The sequence below is a fragment of the Thamnophis elegans genome, chromosome 14 (assembly GCF_009769535.1).
Source record: "Thamnophis elegans isolate rThaEle1 chromosome 14, rThaEle1.pri, whole genome shotgun sequence".
Classification (NCBI taxonomy): Eukaryota; Metazoa; Chordata; class Lepidosauria; order Squamata; family Colubridae; genus Thamnophis; species Thamnophis elegans.
The window spans coordinates 22,343,888-22,362,415 of NC_045554.1; positions in this window are offsets into that span (position 1 = coordinate 22,343,888).

The window sequence follows — 18,528 nt, forward strand, 5'->3', positions numbered from 1 at the left end:
GTTTTTGTTCTATACTTATATTTTCTATCGCGTGTCCGGGTACTACCCACATAGGTATCTTGTCATTTAACTTATACTGATATTTTTTTCCAGACACGCAGTAGAGCATTCCTTAATATGTGGCTTTTAAAAATCTTGTCCACCTTCTTATCATATATTAAATAAGCATGCCAACTATATACCAAATCATATCCCTCAATATTCCATATTCTGTCCTCTGTTAAGTTAATCCAATCACTAATTGTTGATAAAAACTACTGCTTCATAGTATAATTTTAAGTTGGGCATTTTCAAACCTCCTCTTTCATGTATATCTTGCATTATTTTAAGTTTTATTCTCTATTTCTTCCCTGCCCAAACAAAGCTATTAATACCTTTCTGCCATTCTTCCAAATTTGCATCTTTTTGGAGTATTGGTATCATTTGAAAAAGAAATAGAAACTTAGGCAAAACGTTCATTTTTACTGCTGCTATCCTTCCCAGCAAAGACAATTGTAATTTTTTCCATTCATTCATTTCTGTCTGTATTTTGTGCCATAATGGTTCATAATTATACTTATATAATTTCCCATTTGAGGTTGTAATATAAACACCTATATATTTAACCTTTTTTACTATCTCACATCCTGTTGCTCTTTCTAATTCTTCTTTTTGATTTGTAGTCATATTTTTAATTATCATCTTTGTTTTCCCTAGATTTATTTTAAACCCAGATACTTGATCATATTGATTAATTATGTTCATTAAACCTATAGCTGATTTCCCCAGTTGGGTTAAAGATACAACCAAGTCATCCGCGAATGCTCGTACTCTGTATTCATAATGCATAATCTTAATTCCCTGTACATCATCTGAATCATGTATTCTATTCAGCAATAATTCCAAAGTTAAAATAAACAATAATGGAGACAGGGGACACCCCTGTCTTGTTCCTTTTTCGATTTTAAAAGATTCGGTTAAACTACCATTAACTATAATTTTTGCTGTTTGTTTCTGGTATATTGCCTTGATAGATCAAATATTCAAATCACACTTTTCAGCAGCCAAATTATTGAGTCCAAAAAGTCCACCTGATCCCCAGATTTGTTAAATCTTATAGCTTGTTAGTAAACCAATGCTGTTTGTTTAATCTTGAGCTCTTGGTTCTTTTAACAACGTTAACAAGCACTTAACAAATACTTTACTTTTAAGTTTCACTTTCACCACGCCCTTTGATGTTCAGGCGCCATCTTCCCTTTTGTTCCCCTTAATCTTCACAGAAGGAGGTAATACTGTATCAGAGTTAAAGTTTGTACTTGCAATTGTAATCACTCCTGTCTTTGCTCTGCCTGCTTCTTATTCAAATGTAGATTAAAATGTTGATTGCAGGTCATGGTGTTTTGTTCTGCTAGAGCAGAAGCGTCCTGGAAGTGGAGTTCTGTCGGGCTACTGAATTGCTCCTGGGGGTCTAGGGGAGCTCTACCCTTGCCCGGCTGCTCACCTCCCCCTCTTTTCCTGAGGGGAGAATTTTCAAGCCGCTAGACAGCTGATTTACGCTGTTCTAGCAGCTTAATGCGATCATGGGGCTGGCGTTCCCAAAGGAGCGTCCTTCAATGCCTACGGTGCCACCGGAAGTTTGGTTTATTGTGATTTTTGAAATCAGCTACACACCCAACAATGTGTGGCTTGTTCAACAAAACAGAAAGGAAATAAGGCAGGACTTTGTGCAATGAATAGACCATGCCACAATACTAAGTTGTGAACAAACAGTAGGTTTGGGGTCTGGAGAGAATGAAAGAACTGGAGGAAGAGCCAATTGTTACAGGGGTCAGAGGAATGATATCCATCCTGCAGTTCTTATCTGTTTCCTCTTCACTGCTATTGCACATTGTTTCAGGTGTTATGGTATGTCAGCCTATCATTGGACTTGTCTGGAATCCACAACATAGCGGGAATGCAGCCCAAGCAGAGGTTGTCCTTAGTTTTAGAGCTGCTCCAGATTTCTTTCTACCCCTAGCCCAAGACCTTGTTTGGTATTGGTTTAAAATTTAACAAAGTCTCATTAGAATTCAGCCCAATTACAGTAACTCCATGCACACATCCTTGTTATTTTCTTAGAAGGTGGATGCAAGTGTTTGTGCTTCTGTTCCTGCAAAGGTGTTTTTTTCCCCTTCCTAGATTAGTCTGTGAACTCCAGTCCAAGGACTAGCCAGGTCCAGTTCTCTTTAGGCGAGATGTTCCAGATGGCCAATTAGCAGACTTTTCTTGTGGAGTATCTGCATTAGGAAAGGATTGCTTTCTGGCAAGACCCCCCTCAATTGGGCATCATTGAAAGTTAATTTTATGCTCTTTCTCTTCAGTTATTAATGTCCCCCTGTATCTGTCCTTGAAATAATGTTTTTAGTCCATAGATTCATAAACTTATAAAATGTACGTAGAAGCTATATAGTACTTTAGGAATTAGTCCAACTCTTTTGCAGTGCAGGAATCCCCTTTGCTGTCCCCAGGCTCTGTTTGCAAAGACAGCACCCCTTTTCTGGGCAGATTATTCTATTGCTTTTTCCTTTTCCTCTGGTTTTTATTCTGAAATGTTGTTCTTATGATTAAGGTATCAAAGAGCTTTGCAATTTGTTTATTAGTTTTTCATAGTGAGAAACTGTACAGAGATTTCTTAAATCGATATGCATATTCTGTTTGCTTTCTCTATCTTAGGGTGAAGGCCTTGGAGAAACCATACAATGTTTTAACAACAGAACAGAAGGAAGCTATTCATGGGAGGATATTGAGCTACCTGAAAATATATCAGGCAAGAGAAGGTAGGGATGTAAGAATATCATACAACCTTCCCATCATTATTACAGCATGGAAGTTTTGGATTGGACACCCCTCGCTTTCCTATACTGGTTGAGGATTATGAAAACCTGTTCAACACAAGCAGAGAATGTGAAATTGGGCAAGGCTGATTCAGGAGTCCTGGTGGTGCAGTAGTTAGAATGCAGTATTTCAGGCGATCTCTGTCCACAGTTTGGAGTTTGATCCTTCTGAGATCAATAAAATGAGGAACCAGATTGTAAACATTGTAAATCACCCAGGTAGTGCTGTAAAGCAGTATGGGACAATTTATAGGTCTAACTGCTATTGCTGGTACTATAATAGAATGCATTGCAGAAAAGAATCTCTCTACCAACGCAAGGTCTAAAATCTGGATTCCCAGGGACTTCATGGACAGGTCTTTAAAGCAGTTGTTTGGCAACAATTTGAAGTTTCCTATCGTCTTTATGCAAGATATATTTTTCAACCTAATCTGTAGCCTTATGATTTTTTGGTCTCCCATCCTAATGCTGAGCAGGTTTCACTGTACTGTGCTTTGCTTTTTTTTCAGCCGTTCTGCTATTATTAGAGCAAAAATTTTGTAATCTGCATTTAACAGTGAGATTGGTCTGTAATTTTGTATAAACATCTGGTCTGTGTCCATCTAAGGTAATAATACAATATTAGCCTCCATCCATGATAATGGTGTCTTTGCCTCTTTCAGCACAGCATTATAAACTTCCAACAGCGTTGGAACAAGCACATCCTGGAATTTTTTATATATTTCCGCTGGCAGCACATCCGGCCCTACAGCTTTATTATTCTTTTGTCTTTGTATGGCTTCAATTATCTCTGATGTTTTAATGTCTTCATTGAGCATATCCTTTATTTCCTCTGGTATCTTTGGCAGATCTGATTTTTCCAGATATTGTAGTATTCCTTCCTTTGTATAGTCTCGGTTTTCTCTATATAGTTGTTCAAAGAACTCTTGGGCAATCCTTTTCTTTTCCTCTAGTTGATAGCAGATCTCGCTTTTTCCATCTTGTAATTTATTGATCCAATTCTCTTGCTTTTGCTTCCTCAGCCTATAGGATAGCCACCGCCCCGGTTTATTTGCATTCTCAAAAAAAAATTGTTTTGCTTTTTTTATAGACTGTGCCAATTTTGCTTTTTCAAATATAGCCAATTCATGTTTGATCAATTCCATACTTCCTTTTATACTTCTATTTTGTGGTTTCTTTTGAAGTTCACTCTCTAAATTTCTGTACCTTTCTTTCAACTCTCTTATTTTTTGATTTTCAATTTTTTTCTTCCTAGCTGTAGCCAATATTGTGACCCCTCTTATAAATGCCTTAGTTGTATCCCATAGGTTTTGTATGGATGTGTCTCCTGGCCAGTTTTCTTTGAAGAAAAGTCTTAATTCCTTATTAATTCTTTTAATATACTCCTGATCCTTTAGGATTGTTCTATTGAATAACCAATGATAACTGCCCTTTTGTTTTTTCCATATAATCCTCATGGGATTGTGGTCGGCCCATAAATTGGGTTTTATGTTTATCTCCTTCACTTCTGAAATTAACTCCATAGACATCCAGACCATATCTATCCTTGACCAGGATTCATGTCTATTCGAGTAGAAGGTATATTGCTTTCCCTCTGGACATCTTTCTCGCCATACATCATAGATATTAAGTTCTTCAGCCATTTGGAAGAATGATCTTGGCAAAATTTTCCTAGTTCCTTTTCTCTTCTTTCCATTTTTGTAGTCCCATTTCTGGTCAACTATAGCATTGAAATCACCCATTAAACAAACATTTTCATTTCCCATCTCTCGAATAATGCTATGTAGTCTATAATAAAAATTTTCTTGACCTTCATTAGGTGCATATATTACAACCAGTGACATCTTTTTTTGGTTTAACATTATTTCTACAATTAATATTCTCCCTTCCTCATCATGATAAATTAGTTTAGTCTGGATCGTGTCTTTAACATATAGTGCTATTCCTCTTTTCTTTTGATCAGCTAATGCCATATAAAGTTTACCCAATCTGGGATATTCTAAGATCTGGATCTGTGGTTTAGTTATATGGACCTCTTGCATTTCAATTATGTCGTAATTCAAATGTTTTAGTTTATTAAAGGTTATTTTCCTTTTCTGGGGTGAGTTTAGACCATTGATATTCAATGATAGAATCTTGATTTCTCCCAACATGATTCTATGTGTATTTAGGTTGTGTGCTTCTTGTTGCCCTTATCTCTCTCACTTCTTTTGGTTCTTCCCCTTTTTTGTCTAAAATAACTTTTTCCTTTCTTGTCTCAACTAGTTCCTTTTCTCTTCTTATCTGTGCCCTGAGTCCTTGCATCCTTGCTCCCGACTGTTCTCCTTCATCTTCCTCATCCTCCTGCCCAACACGATTATTGTAGAAATCTTTTGCTTCTCCACCGTGTCTATTCTGAATCTTCTATCACTCCAAGTTACCAGTATGCCCTCCAGCATCAGCCATCTGAAGTTAATTTCATGTTTATTCAGGACAGATGTTAAAAATTGATAGGGCCTTCTTAGTTCTCTGATTCTCCTCAGTACCTGTTTTAGGACTGTTAGTTGTCGTTGATTGTGTATTATCGGATCGTTTCTTGTTCTATTCAACACCTCGTCATGTATTGATTTTTTAACAAACTTTACATGGACTTCTCTCGGTAGATTGTTCTTTTTTGGGTAGTTTGTCTGGATTCTATATGTCTCAACGATCTCACTTGCCATCTCATCCTTTCCTATTCCCAAAGCCTTTGCCATAAGGTCTGCCATCGTGTCTGGTAAATCCTCGCCTTTTTCTTCCTTTACATTCTGAAACCGTAGAAATTGGGCTGCTTTCTCCGATTCTAACGTGAGAACCGTTAACTCAAGTTCTTTGTTTGTCTGGATCAGCCTAGAACTCAGCTGCTCCATTTTTCCCCCTTACTCTCCAACCTTCCTTCTATTACATTTATTCTTTGTTCGTGTTTATTGATCTGTTCCTGGAACTTCTCAAATTTATCATCCATCTTCTGCATCTTCTCCTTTAGTTCTCCAGTATCATTTCTTATTTCTCTAATATCCTTTTTTAATTCTTCATGATTTTTAGCTTTACCTCCTGCATAGTCTGTAATATCATCTGAAGTTCCTTAGTTGAATTGGATCTTTCTCTCTGTAACATATCCTCCGAAGATCTTTGGTTCGAAGGGCTAGCGGCCACTAGAGACGGCTGGAATGCTGGCTTCCTCCCCGTGCCAATTTTCGTTAGATTTGTAGTGCTTGTCATTTTTTGGAAGAATTGGATCCCTAATTTAGTTATTTTCCAAAACTCCCACTTTCTTCTCTCCCTCGTAACTTTCTCCAGTCCGTCCTTCCTTCCTTCCTTCCTTCCTTCCTTCCTTCCTTCCTTCCTTCCTTCCTTCCTTCCTTCCTTCCTTCTTTCTCCTTCCTTCCTTCCTTCCTGCCTTCCTGCCTTCCTGCCTTCTTACCTCTCCCTCTCCTCCCTTTCCCTCTCCTCTTCCCTCTTCCTCTACTCAATTATCATTTTTAATAGTATTAAGGGGTGGTATACTCTATATACCAATAGATTCATATATTATATGAAAACAACTATCATAGGATAGAAAGAGAATGAGAGAGGCTTATCAATTTATCACTATACACACACACACACACACACACACACACACACACACACACATGTATCACATTAAAATATTCCTATATTTCTATTAATCTATTAATCTATTCTATTAACCTAAGAGTAAATTCTAAGAATGAATTGCTTATAGTTCTTGATTAAATTGTAATCAAACCATCTCCTTGATTAATCAATACTAATGCCAATAATATCAAAAGTTGGTGGAATTAATAGTCTTATAGCAATAACAATACCAATGGCAATAACAATTTATTCCCTTGATAGTAGTATTATAACATTAATCCCAATTCTTTAAGTTCAACCTTATATGTGACCCTTCTGAGTTAAGTAATTATATGAAAATGCTCTGGGTCCCCTTGGTCCAGTAAATCATCTTTCTTTCTCTTTGGTTGTTTCTTTTTGTAATGTCCAAAGATTAACATCAGAATTCTCCAATAGTCAGCTCTCTTGTTATCCAAGGGGTATCATGTCACCAAAAAATTCTGTTTTCTCTTAAGGTATACCATAGGGGGGGAGGGATTCCAGATTTCGCCAATAGATGTCACTGTTCCACAAGCTAACCAGATACAAACTAACAAGAAACAGATGTGGCAAGATACACTGCCATGAATCGGCTTTTATATCTTCTTCTTCAGACCTTCAGTAGTTAACTCATTTTCCCCTGAAGGAATCCATGTAGTCAGAGTTATTTTTCAGCCGGTCTTTGTTGTGTTAACTAATTAAGTTTAGATTCAGCTCCTCAGACAGTTCAGAGAAAAAAACGAACTAGCCTCCAGCCTTCACTCAGCATATTGCTCTCGCCGCTATAAAGCGGGGTGAAAAAAACAACAACCACCCCACTCCTTCTTTGAGCCCTTAAACTCTTGAGCTGTTTTGGAATAAAAATACCTTCCACCAAGATCAGGAACTGTTAAGCCACTCACGACTATCAGCACTCTGGGACGGCCTTTACAGATCGCCCTCTTCCACGCCCGGGGTTATGAAGGGAATTTCAAGCACAAACCATGAACCGCCATCCTATGGTTGTGCCAAACCAACCTTCTTTTCAGTCTTCCCTACAGGAAACCTTCAGTTTACAAAAATCTTTCCAGAAACCACTCTGGATGCCAGATCCAGCTGCTCTTCACGGAGTTCTCTGTTCAAGCAGCCATTCGTGCTGGCAGCTAGTCCCGCCCTCCTATATTAAATATATATTTCATCTAATTAAATGATAACTGGTAGGGGGAAAAGCAATTCTCCCCCTGCACATCCCCTTTTTACAAAGTGTGAGGCAAGAGAGGCAAGAGAATGAAAGAAAAATCTTTTTCCATAAATGGCAAAGGAGAAATCTCAGAGGGAACCCCCATCTGACTTACCCTTCCACCAAGGAAACCTTCAATGATCTCTGGGATTTCTAAAAATTTCTGTTCTCCAGCTATATTCCAAGGTATGATGCTAGATGGACCGTCAAACACCAATGATTTCATGAAGAGGTCAGCACCATAACTTCTGCTGTGGGGAAACTGGGGTACAAACTCCTCATCTTTGCTGCCTTCTAGGTACTACGTGCTCTCCAGATGCCAACAGCACCCATTGGCTTCTCAGCAACTATGGCCGATTCAGTGCCCTCGCAAGCATTGAAGAGTTCTTGTCAGTGAATGTTAATTTTAATGCGGTGAGTGAGCATATGTAATTCTGAAGCTAGCAAGCAAACAAGAACCCCTTTCTCATCATATACACAAAAATTGGAGCCTTGAATTGCCCTAAGGTCTCAAGGCTACTTTCTTAGGTTTATTTTTCTTACATTTGTCTTCTGCTGAATTTATTTTGAGCATCTTGAATTTTTAAAGAAAAAAGTGACAGCTGCTTCAGAAATCAGTGCATTGGCTCAGTCTGGTGTTGTTAGGACTAGGTGAAATGTATGCATTTGGTTTTCCTGCCTAAGTACCTTATTCTTCTCTCCATGCAACCACATCTTGTTACATAGATTATATTCTATTGCCTATTGCTATATATACGAATGATGATCTCAACATACATTTAATTGCAAGCAGCTCAAAATAATTAAAATAAGGTTTCAAAACAATTATAGACCATAAATTATGATGGCCAGTTTACTTACTTAAAAATTATCAGTCTTTGGCCATGCAGACCTTGGCAGGAAGCATTAGAGAATGCTGTTCCAGAAATTTTGTTAAGCATGGATGAAGCATGTTGTAAAGAGGCTGCATATAACTAGCACAATGTACATTTTCAGGTTTCAGTCATGGCAAAACTGTCTTCAAGCCAGTTGGCTGAATTACTCATAACTCTGGAAGCCTGGAATGATGGGAGCCTTCTAATGGAGATCATGAGCCACTTGGACACCATGGCAGATCTGGCCAGATTCCTTGACCAGCTGAATAAGTTTGCTGTGGTACATGAATTTTGTTTAAGGGGTTTGGAAAAGATGGGGAACAAAAGGCTTGGGCAAAGATGGACAAACAAATTTCTGCCAGATGCTGCTATTCAAATATTTTACACAAACAAAGATAAAATCTAAAGGAGATGTGCCCAATTTTAAACATTTCTTATTTATTTGTTAAATTTATTTGCTGCCTATATCACTGTGGGGCTAATCTAGACGACTTACAACAATAAAAATGGAGAAATTAAGTGTAAATATAACAGTAGAAAAACAATGGAACAATAGAATAAACCAGAAAAATAAAACATGAGAATACGGCAATATGAGAATAAAGATGAGTGGATGGAGAAGCAAAGAGCGAGGGGGGAAATGGGCTTTGCCACTAATCTACTAGCCATCTTCAGTGTGATATACCCCTACTGAGTTCTCAGGCAATCATCAAAGCCACCTCTATTCTAAATATTCTATTTATAGAATATTTCTTATTATTTATTTGTAGAATACTATATTCTATGAATATTCTAACTTATAGAATATACATTTTTTCTATTCAAAATACTTACATGTATCAAGATTATTCTTTAGGAAATGTACGATTTATATAGGGAATCGATTTGAATACAATCCTAAATTGAAGAGGTCTTCAAGGACTCAGTGTTGTCAACATTTGGCAGGCAATGGTATTTCCCGTACTTTATCACAGATTAAAAAAAAAAAGCATTCCTCCCCTAAATAATATTTTGCAACCATGACAGGATTCCTCAACTAAAAGTACTGTAAAGGTCACTGTGCAACTTTTGAAGAAGAGGGTGTCAGAAATGGGGGCAGTGAGGGAGTTGACCTAGTTACCAATTGGGCTTGTTCTTGACAGATGGAATTGCAGAGCAGTGACAATTGTCCTTTGATTCTTGGCATCGCATTGCGAAAATTAGCTGTCAACTTTGCAAAGTTCAAACCCAAGGATTTCACCTACTGGTTCCAATCTGCGCTCCAAAATGTGCTGCATGCTGTGAACAGAACCCAGGTGGTCTCCCTCCCACTCAGGATATCTTGTGACTCCTATCAACAAATGTGAGTATGTCTTCCATGCATTGCAGCTGTTTCCCTCCTATAAAAAAAAACCTTGGCTCCATTACCCCATGACAAGCAAGGTTGTTACTGGCCACTAAAAGATGTAGTCCCATGGTCACGGAGCTGTAGGAAAGCAGGGAGTAGAAATGGAATCATCTTGATCTGAGCAATAAATTGCTCAGGGAAACAGACCAAACCACGTTAAGTAGCTTTACAGTGTCAAATGAGGCTCCACTGATTCCTTATATTATCTGATTCTTGTTAAACCAAAAACTGCAATTCTGGGATACTAACATAAGACACTGACCAAGATGTCCAAAACTGAAGTCTCTGACCCAACCTGCCCTCTAAAGTAGATGTGTTGAGAATTATTGTCGTTGAATAGAGATACACTTATTACTGCAAAACTTATTTAGCTAAGAGTGAGGTTCAGCAGTGAATCTCTGCTTTCCATATGCCATTCTTTTTAGCACTTGGTGACTTGGGACAGTGATCCCCAACCCCCGGTCCGCGGACCGGTGCCGGGCCGTGGAGTACCTGGCACCGGGCCGCGCAGCGGCCGGGGGCCATGATCGCTGCAGCGGCCGGGGGCCATGATCCCTGCTGCCTCTTCACCCACACGCGCAGCCTGAGATCAACCCCGGGACTCGAACCTGAGAGCCGCCTCTCCGGTCCAAACCCCACTCCCACCCCGGCCGCCCGCCCGGCCGCCTTGGTAGCCCGTGGAGACGGAGCGCGTTCGGTTCGCCGCTACCTGGGGGCGCCGTCCCCATGACATCACCGCGGAGTCCTTGCCTCCTTCCCTGGCGAGGCTTTCTCCCCGCCAGCCAATCAGAGGCCAGTCCCCGGGCAAGCGGGGACAAGTTGCTGGCCGGCCGAAGCAGAAGCGGGAGATTGGAGGGGGGGGGAGAGAGAGAGAGAGAGAGCGCTGGGCGGGTGGCAGCGCGTTCCACAGCGGACTAGGCGCGCCGCGGGCTGCCAACCCCCCCCACACACACACGTACACACACTGCCTCTCTGGCAATTGGCTGCCCAGGAAGGGAGCGGGGAGCTTTCACAGATAGGAACGTGATGGGGTTTGTTTTCTTCCCCCACTCCTGAGCCCCCCCCCCTTTTTTTTTGCTTGCCTTCTGGGGTCTCCGCCGTGGAGCAGCCGAGGTCAGATGGGGAGGCGGAGAGAGAGAGAGAGAGAGAGAGAGATGGTCGGGTGGCAGCTGTCTGTGAAACATCTTCCCCTCCCCACCTCCTGGGCAGCCAATTGCCAGAGAGGCACGGTGGGGGTGGTGGGGGTGGAAGGAAATAAAAGAGAAGTTGCCCTTTCATTTTGCAATCTCTCTCTACGACCTTGTTTCATTCTCTTCCCTTTTGTTTCGTCCTCATTTCTCAATCTCAGCAACTTTAACACTTTTGGACTTCAACTCCCCAAATTGCCCAGCCAGCTAGAATAGATAGATAGATGGTGGATAGGTGATTGATAGAGAGGGATGGATGGATGGATGGATGGATAAATAGATAAATAGATAGATAGATGATAGATAGATAGAGGATATATACACATACATGCATACACACATACATACACAGAGAGAGACAGAGACAGAGACAGACATGGATGGATAGATATCACAGAAGTGAGTACACCCCCTCACATTTTATCAATATTTAAGTATATCTTGCAGCAGTTTAGACATTAATGGCTGGGGGCCATGATCGCTGCAGAACAACGCCCCCCCACCCCTGCGCGCGCTCAGCGGGCCACAGTAAAATTATCAAAGGCTGACTGGTCCGCAGCGATAAAAAGGTTGGGGACCACTGACTTGGGAGACTCACAGGGTCCATCTGCATGTTCTACTAACCAAACCACAAAAATGCTTCACTGGCTGTTTTTGTGGATCTAACATTGTCTTCATCTCATCCCCAGACCATTGCATAGACATTATATATTAGCTTAACCCAAGCCTTGCTGCATGCCAAAAGAGGAAACAGTTAACAAGGTTTGGGGTGGGGAGTGTTTGAAACTGAATACATTTTGATCCAAAGGCAGTGGGATAAACAGAGGATCCTCCCCACCTTTACCTATAGAACACACCCACGCCATAGAGTAAAGCCCATTCTAGGGAGGTCAATGATTATAATTTTTACTACAGGCAAGTATGAAGCTTTAATACAGCAACTGTATTAAATAATTCAGCCATTATATATGTACGTACATACATACGTATGTACATACGTACATAGATACATAGATACATACATACATACATGTATATATTGTGTATGTGTGTGCGTGCACGTGTGCGCATGCACACACAAAATATGTGTATGTATGTATCAGTGGTGGGTTTCAATTTTTTTAGAACCTATTCTGTAGGTGTGGCCTATTTTGTGGGTGTGGTGGTCATGTGACCGGTTGGGAGTGGCCAACTTGTAAAATGTGGTGAAACTCAATTGTGATCATAAGTTCTCTTTCTTTTTTCTTCCTTCCTTCCTTCTTTCTTGTATGTCTCTCTCTTCCTGATTCTTTCTTTCCTTCCTTTTTCCTTTCTTCCTTCCTTCTTTCTTGTGTCTTTCTCTCCAACTTTTTTTCTCTTTCCTTCTTTCTCTTTCTCTTTCTCTTTCTATCTTTGTCTCTTTCTCTCATCTCTCCCTTCCTTCCTTCCATTCTTTCTCTCTTACTTTTCTCTTTCTTTCTCTCTCTCACCCCCCTCTCCCTCACACACACACAAACACACACATACCTTCCAGTTGGCAAAAATTTCTGCTTTGCCAGCTGGGAGGTTGGCAAAGAAGCCTCGTTTTCCCTGCCTCCAGCAGCACTTGGAGGAAGGAGGCAGGGAAGCGAGCCCTGGGCCTCATCTCTGCCTCCTTCCTCGAGAGCTGACTTTGAGGATAGCCAGCCTCTCCCGCCACTGCGCCCTTCACTCGCCTTCCACCTGGAAGCTCTCTCAGAAGGCTCCTGAGAGAAGCTTGGGAGAGACATGCAAACGTCCGCGAGCCTCCCGAGGACACTGGGGGGGAGGGGTAGTGTTGGCCTCCGCTGCTGCTGCTGCTTCTGCTGCTGCTGCTGTTGCTGCTGCTGCTGTTGCTGCTACTCCCGGTAATGCAGGCTTCTCAGAGAGCATTAAGTTGCAGGTGCACCAATTCCAGCAACTGTGTTTTGCCGTGAAACTTGCTGTCTCGGCAAACAGAAGGGGACATTCTCCCAGTAGCATCTCAGGCAACTTTCTCTCTTGCCGCGCAAGGAAGCGAAGCCAACTCTATTTATTTATTTGGTTGGTTGATTCCTGGACCATAGGAAGCGATCCAATGGTGCTTTTTATGCCTGCGGTGACCCATTTTGTCACTTGCATCTCGCCCCGTGGCTCTCACTCGAGATTCCGGCTGATTTTCTCCCAAGCAGCAGCCGCAGTTGCGAATGCCAGGGAACCTCCCACTCCAGCCTCCCCCGCCCTACTACATTAAGATCCCCATGCTTCCCATTCCTGATATGAAGCCCGCAGGCCATGCGAGCGAGCAGGTGCACGAGGTTCCCCTCGTGATCTGAGAGGAGCCGGGAAGCTCCAAACTGCACCCAGCCATCCTTACTCCCTCCTGGCTAAGGGTGGGAGCACCTGAGATGGCACTGGGAGAATATTCCCTTTGGGTTGCCGGGACAGCAAGTTTCAAGGCAAAATGCAGCTACTGGAATCGATGCGCCTGCAACTTAATGCTCTCTGAGAAGACTGCATTACCAAGAGCAGCAGCAGCAGCGTGCGCCACCACCACCCTCGATGTCCAGCATCGAAGTGGTGGGAGAAGCTGGCCATTCCCCAAAGCCAGCACTTTGCCCTTCACTCTCCTTCCACCTGGAGGTTCTGCTGACGGGGGCACCTCCCATTTCACCTCCCGAGGCGAAGCTTGGAAGAGATGCGCAAATGGGCCGCGGGGGCACCCTTTCTATAAATATCAGGACTTTTAAAAAATGCCGCGGGATGCGGGACAAATTATTAAAATTGTGACTGCCCTCCAAAAGCGGGACGTCTGGTCACCTTATCATATATAATCCATTCTGTCCATGACTACTGTACCCTGGCCTTTATTTGCTGGCAGCACACCGATAGAATTATCCTTTCTCAATTCCTGGAGGGCCAACAGTTCAGATTTTGGTAGAGTAACACTCTGCCTATGACTGGTAAGGCACCCTATCAGTCATTGTATGGTGGAATTTTTCACCTCTTCCATAGGCCTCGAGTAGAAAATTAATTGACTTGATGGCTGCAGCACAATCAACCAGTTTGGCATGAATCAAATAATGGGGCCTATCATGTACGCAGTGGCCAAATTGATCAATGATGTATAAAGGCAAATATCTCTTCAATGGTAGTTTTACACTGATCATGTTAGCAGAGGCTAATGAAAGCTAAGTGGAGAATATATTTTAATTGCAATGTCTATCTCTTCTTTTATAGCTATAGCTGGAACTCCTATTTTCCCTCCCATTTTTCTTTCTTTCTTTTTTAAAATATATTTTTATTGTTTTTGCATTTAAAATAATGCAGCACAGCAAAGCTGTTATGGCCATACAATCACAATATATACACGTATCTCATCCATTAGCTTTCAGCCTACTTAGTACATTATCTATCCTTCTATTCAATCACATTATTTACAATTTGTTCCAGTCTTGTCACCTTGTCTTATACCAATAATAAAATCTGTTCCAAACTTCATAATATTCCGACTCCTCTTTATTTTTTAATTCGAGGGTAAGCCTATCTGCTTCTGCACAGGCCAATTTTTTTCTAATTATGTCTAACTCTGATGGGATACTTTCTTTTTTCCTATACTGTTCATAGGTTATTCACATAGCAGACAATACATGGATAACTAAATAAAGCACATCTTTCTTATACCCCTCTAATATTATGCCTAGGAGGAAGATTTCTGGTTTGAACAGAATTTGATCTCCCACCATTTGTTCCAGCCATAATTGTATCATTCTCCAATATCTTTTTGTCTCATTGCATGTCCACCACATATGGAAAAAGGGGCCTGGTGTTTTTTGTGCACTTCCAACAATTTGGGGCCAAATTTTTAAACATTTTATTTACAGATACAATCAAGGTTTGCACAGGACTGGAAGAAGGAAGGTATTGCTAAAGATTACACAGTGGTAGATAAATTTTTGATAGAGACAGAAAACAAGTTGATCAATGTGCTGTATAGATTTTTATTGGAATATAAACTTGAGGGAGAACATGTCAAAGAAACTATGGTCGCCTGGCAAAAAAAATTGGTTATAATGTGGAATTGGCTAAGTGGGAAAAACTTTGGTTACTTAATCGGAAACTAACACTGGCTACAGCGTATAAAGAAAATCTTTATAAGACGTTCTACAGATGGCATCTCCTCCCAGCATGGCTCTCCAAAATGTTAAAAAATCTGGCCCCAAATTGTTGGAAGTGTAAAGAAAAACACCAGGCACTTTTTATCATATGTGGTGGACATGCAGTGAGGCCAAAAGATATTGGAAAATGATTCAATATGGTTGGAACAAATGGTGAGAAATCAAATTTTGTTTAAACCTGAAATTTTTCTTCTAGGCATAATACCAGAGGGGTTTTAAGAAAAATGTACTCTATCTAATTATACATGTACTAACTGTGGGGCTCATAACTTTTGTGCAGTATTGGAAAAAAGAAAATACACCATCAGAGCTAGATATCATCAGAAAAGTATTGGCCTGTGCGGAAGCAGATAGGCTCACTCTTGAACTTAAAAATAAAGGGGAATCAAAATATTTTGAAGTCTGGAACAGATTTTATGACTGGTATAAGACAAGGTGACAAGACTGGAACAAACTGTTTATATTGTGATGGACAGAAGGATAGATAATGCACTAAGTAAGCTAATAGTTAATGGTTGAGACAAATTGTGTATAATGTGAATGTATGGTCATTTCAACTCTGAGGTACTGCATTGCTTTAAATGTAAAAATAATAAAAATATATTTCAAAAAAAAAAGTATACATTTCACTGACTGGATTCACAAAGCATGATAACTTAGTTATGAAATTAAACCATTTCCAGGATAACTTTAGGAATCAAAGTAACTAAATAAGCTGAATTCACAGACCCCATGCTAAGACCCAATTTTTCCCCCTGAAACTAGTCAAGAGCAAAACCGCATTAGTGTGTTATGCAAATGCAGCTTTGAGCCCTTTAGCTGACCTGGTAGAATATATTGGAAAATATGATGCAATAATCAATCATTGATTCTTTGCCATGGAGAAAGTATTGCAAAGGGACACATTTTGAAAATTGTGTAGCCATAGCTGTCCTTAACTGACTTAGAAATTTAAACAAGTTCAGGATGGGAGACAATCAGGAAGATCAGAACTGCAAGTTAGACTGAGAAGGAAAATAACTATCCCAGAGGAAGCCATGGTGCAGCTGACAAAATGGAGCTGAGAGTGGGGGTGTTTTATACCTTCTTTGGGCTTGTACTTGAGTTCCTGTGCAAGAACATGTCCTTTTAATATCTATTGGCTATTGTCAGAGTCCTATGGGGTCATATAGGAGTTATGTAGGGGTCATAGCTGGCTTTATAGGCAAAAGAGGAAAGCAAAATTCTAGTTGCTTACCTGAGCTAATCTGGTCAATCTCTGGTTTATTGTTTGTCTGAATGCCCAGGTTTCTGGCTTCAAATACTGGGGTGCAATGAAGAGGCTTGTGTTCTGAAAGATGTTGGCTTAATGTGTGGCTATTGTGGTTTAATAGATTTAATCCTGTTTTAGATCTTGAGTTAGGGGGCTGCTTCTAATCCTACCCATTCTGCCTTTGTTCAGACTTCGCTGCAGAGAATTTCAAAATATCCTGTCTTGAATAGATTACCAATCTGCATTCTAAAAGGTGCCTCCTCAGTTTCTGTTAGCAGGCAGGGAGATTGGAGCTGCTTTCTGCCTCTTAAATACATGTTTCTCCATTTCTCATTTAGGGAAATATAATATTCTGCCTTTTTTTTAATATTCCTCAAAATATTTCATTCTTGGGGGGGAGGGGCTTCCCTCAACTGAGGGAAAGCAACAGCAAAACTCTTTCAATATTGCTGCCACAAAACTGCTTGGTTGTGTCTTTAAAGTCAGTAGAGATGAAGCCTGAATTGGCAGAGCTTTTACCTTCCTTTACTTGTCAAATGATTATGTCTCCTAGACTAAAGGGATTTAACAACATCTATTCCAACATCCCAGCGGAAAATGCTGCAAACATTTTTGGATTCATCAAAGCATTTTTGATGTCAAAAGTCAAATCAGTAACTATACCTAGGAGACTCTAGCCTAAGGTGACCAGATTTTCAGATTGGTAAAGAGGGACACCTTTGACCGGGGGGGGGGGGGGGGGGCCCCTTGATTAAAAATTTTATACGGAGCAACAAAAATTTTCATACAACACGCAAAAATAGTATTGTAATATTTTTTTTATTCAACATAACTACAATTTCCAATATAAATTGTAACTGTTTCCAAACATCAAAATTTTGATCACGTGACCATGAGATGCTGCAACGGTCGCTAAGTGTGAAAATGGTCACTAAGTGTGAAAAATGGTCATCAGTCACTTTTTCAATGCCATTGTAACTTTGGTCAATATACCACCTTCTTGCCACAGTTCTTAAGTGAATAACTGCAGCTGGTATTTTGTATTTTGGATAGAATCTTTTTTAAATAGTCTAAGACAATTGTAAAAAAAGATTCTATTCAAAATACCAATACCAGCTGCAATTATTCACAAGAACTGTAGCAAGAAAGGTGATATAAGGGCTTAAGCCTCAAGTACTTCAAGCCTAATGTACTTCCCTCCCTCCCACCCTCCCACCCAACCCCCCCCAACCTTCCCTCCCCTGACTTCCCAGAACCAATACATGATATAAGTCTTTAACAAAAACAGTCTAAAATATATTTGAAAAGAGGAGAAAATTAATAATGTCTTTAAATTGAACTTAGCTCCTTCTTGCTAGGCTAACTCTAAACAATTTATATCATTCCTGATCTTAATCATAAGCTATCTGGAATTTCTTAGTCCCATATTTATTTTGAGTATAATTAATCCATTTTTTCCAGTCTCGTTTATATCTCTCGTTTGAATAGTCCTTAAGATATGCAAATATTTTAGCCATCTCGGCTAGGTTTGTGACTTTCAATGTCCATTCTTGAATAGTAGGCAAATCTTCCTTCTTCCAGTATTGCGCCACCAACAATCTAGCTGCAATTATTAAGTGCAAAATCAAATTAATCTCTACAGCTGTACAATCAGTAATTATACCTAACAAAAATAACTGGGGGGTAAACTTTATCCTTTTTTTAAGAACATTTTGCATAATCCACCATATTTTTATCCAAAATGCCTTAACCTTTTTGCAAGTCCACCATATATGAAAATATGCAGCATCCACAGAGTCACATCTCCAGCATTTAGGTTGTAAATTCGGATACATAGAAGCCAACTTTTTAGGATTAGATTAGATTAGATTGCTTTTATTTATAGGCCGCCCTTTTCCCTGAGGGGACTCAGGGCGGCTTACAACCTATAGGGAGGGGATACACGTAATGACATATACAGACAGTA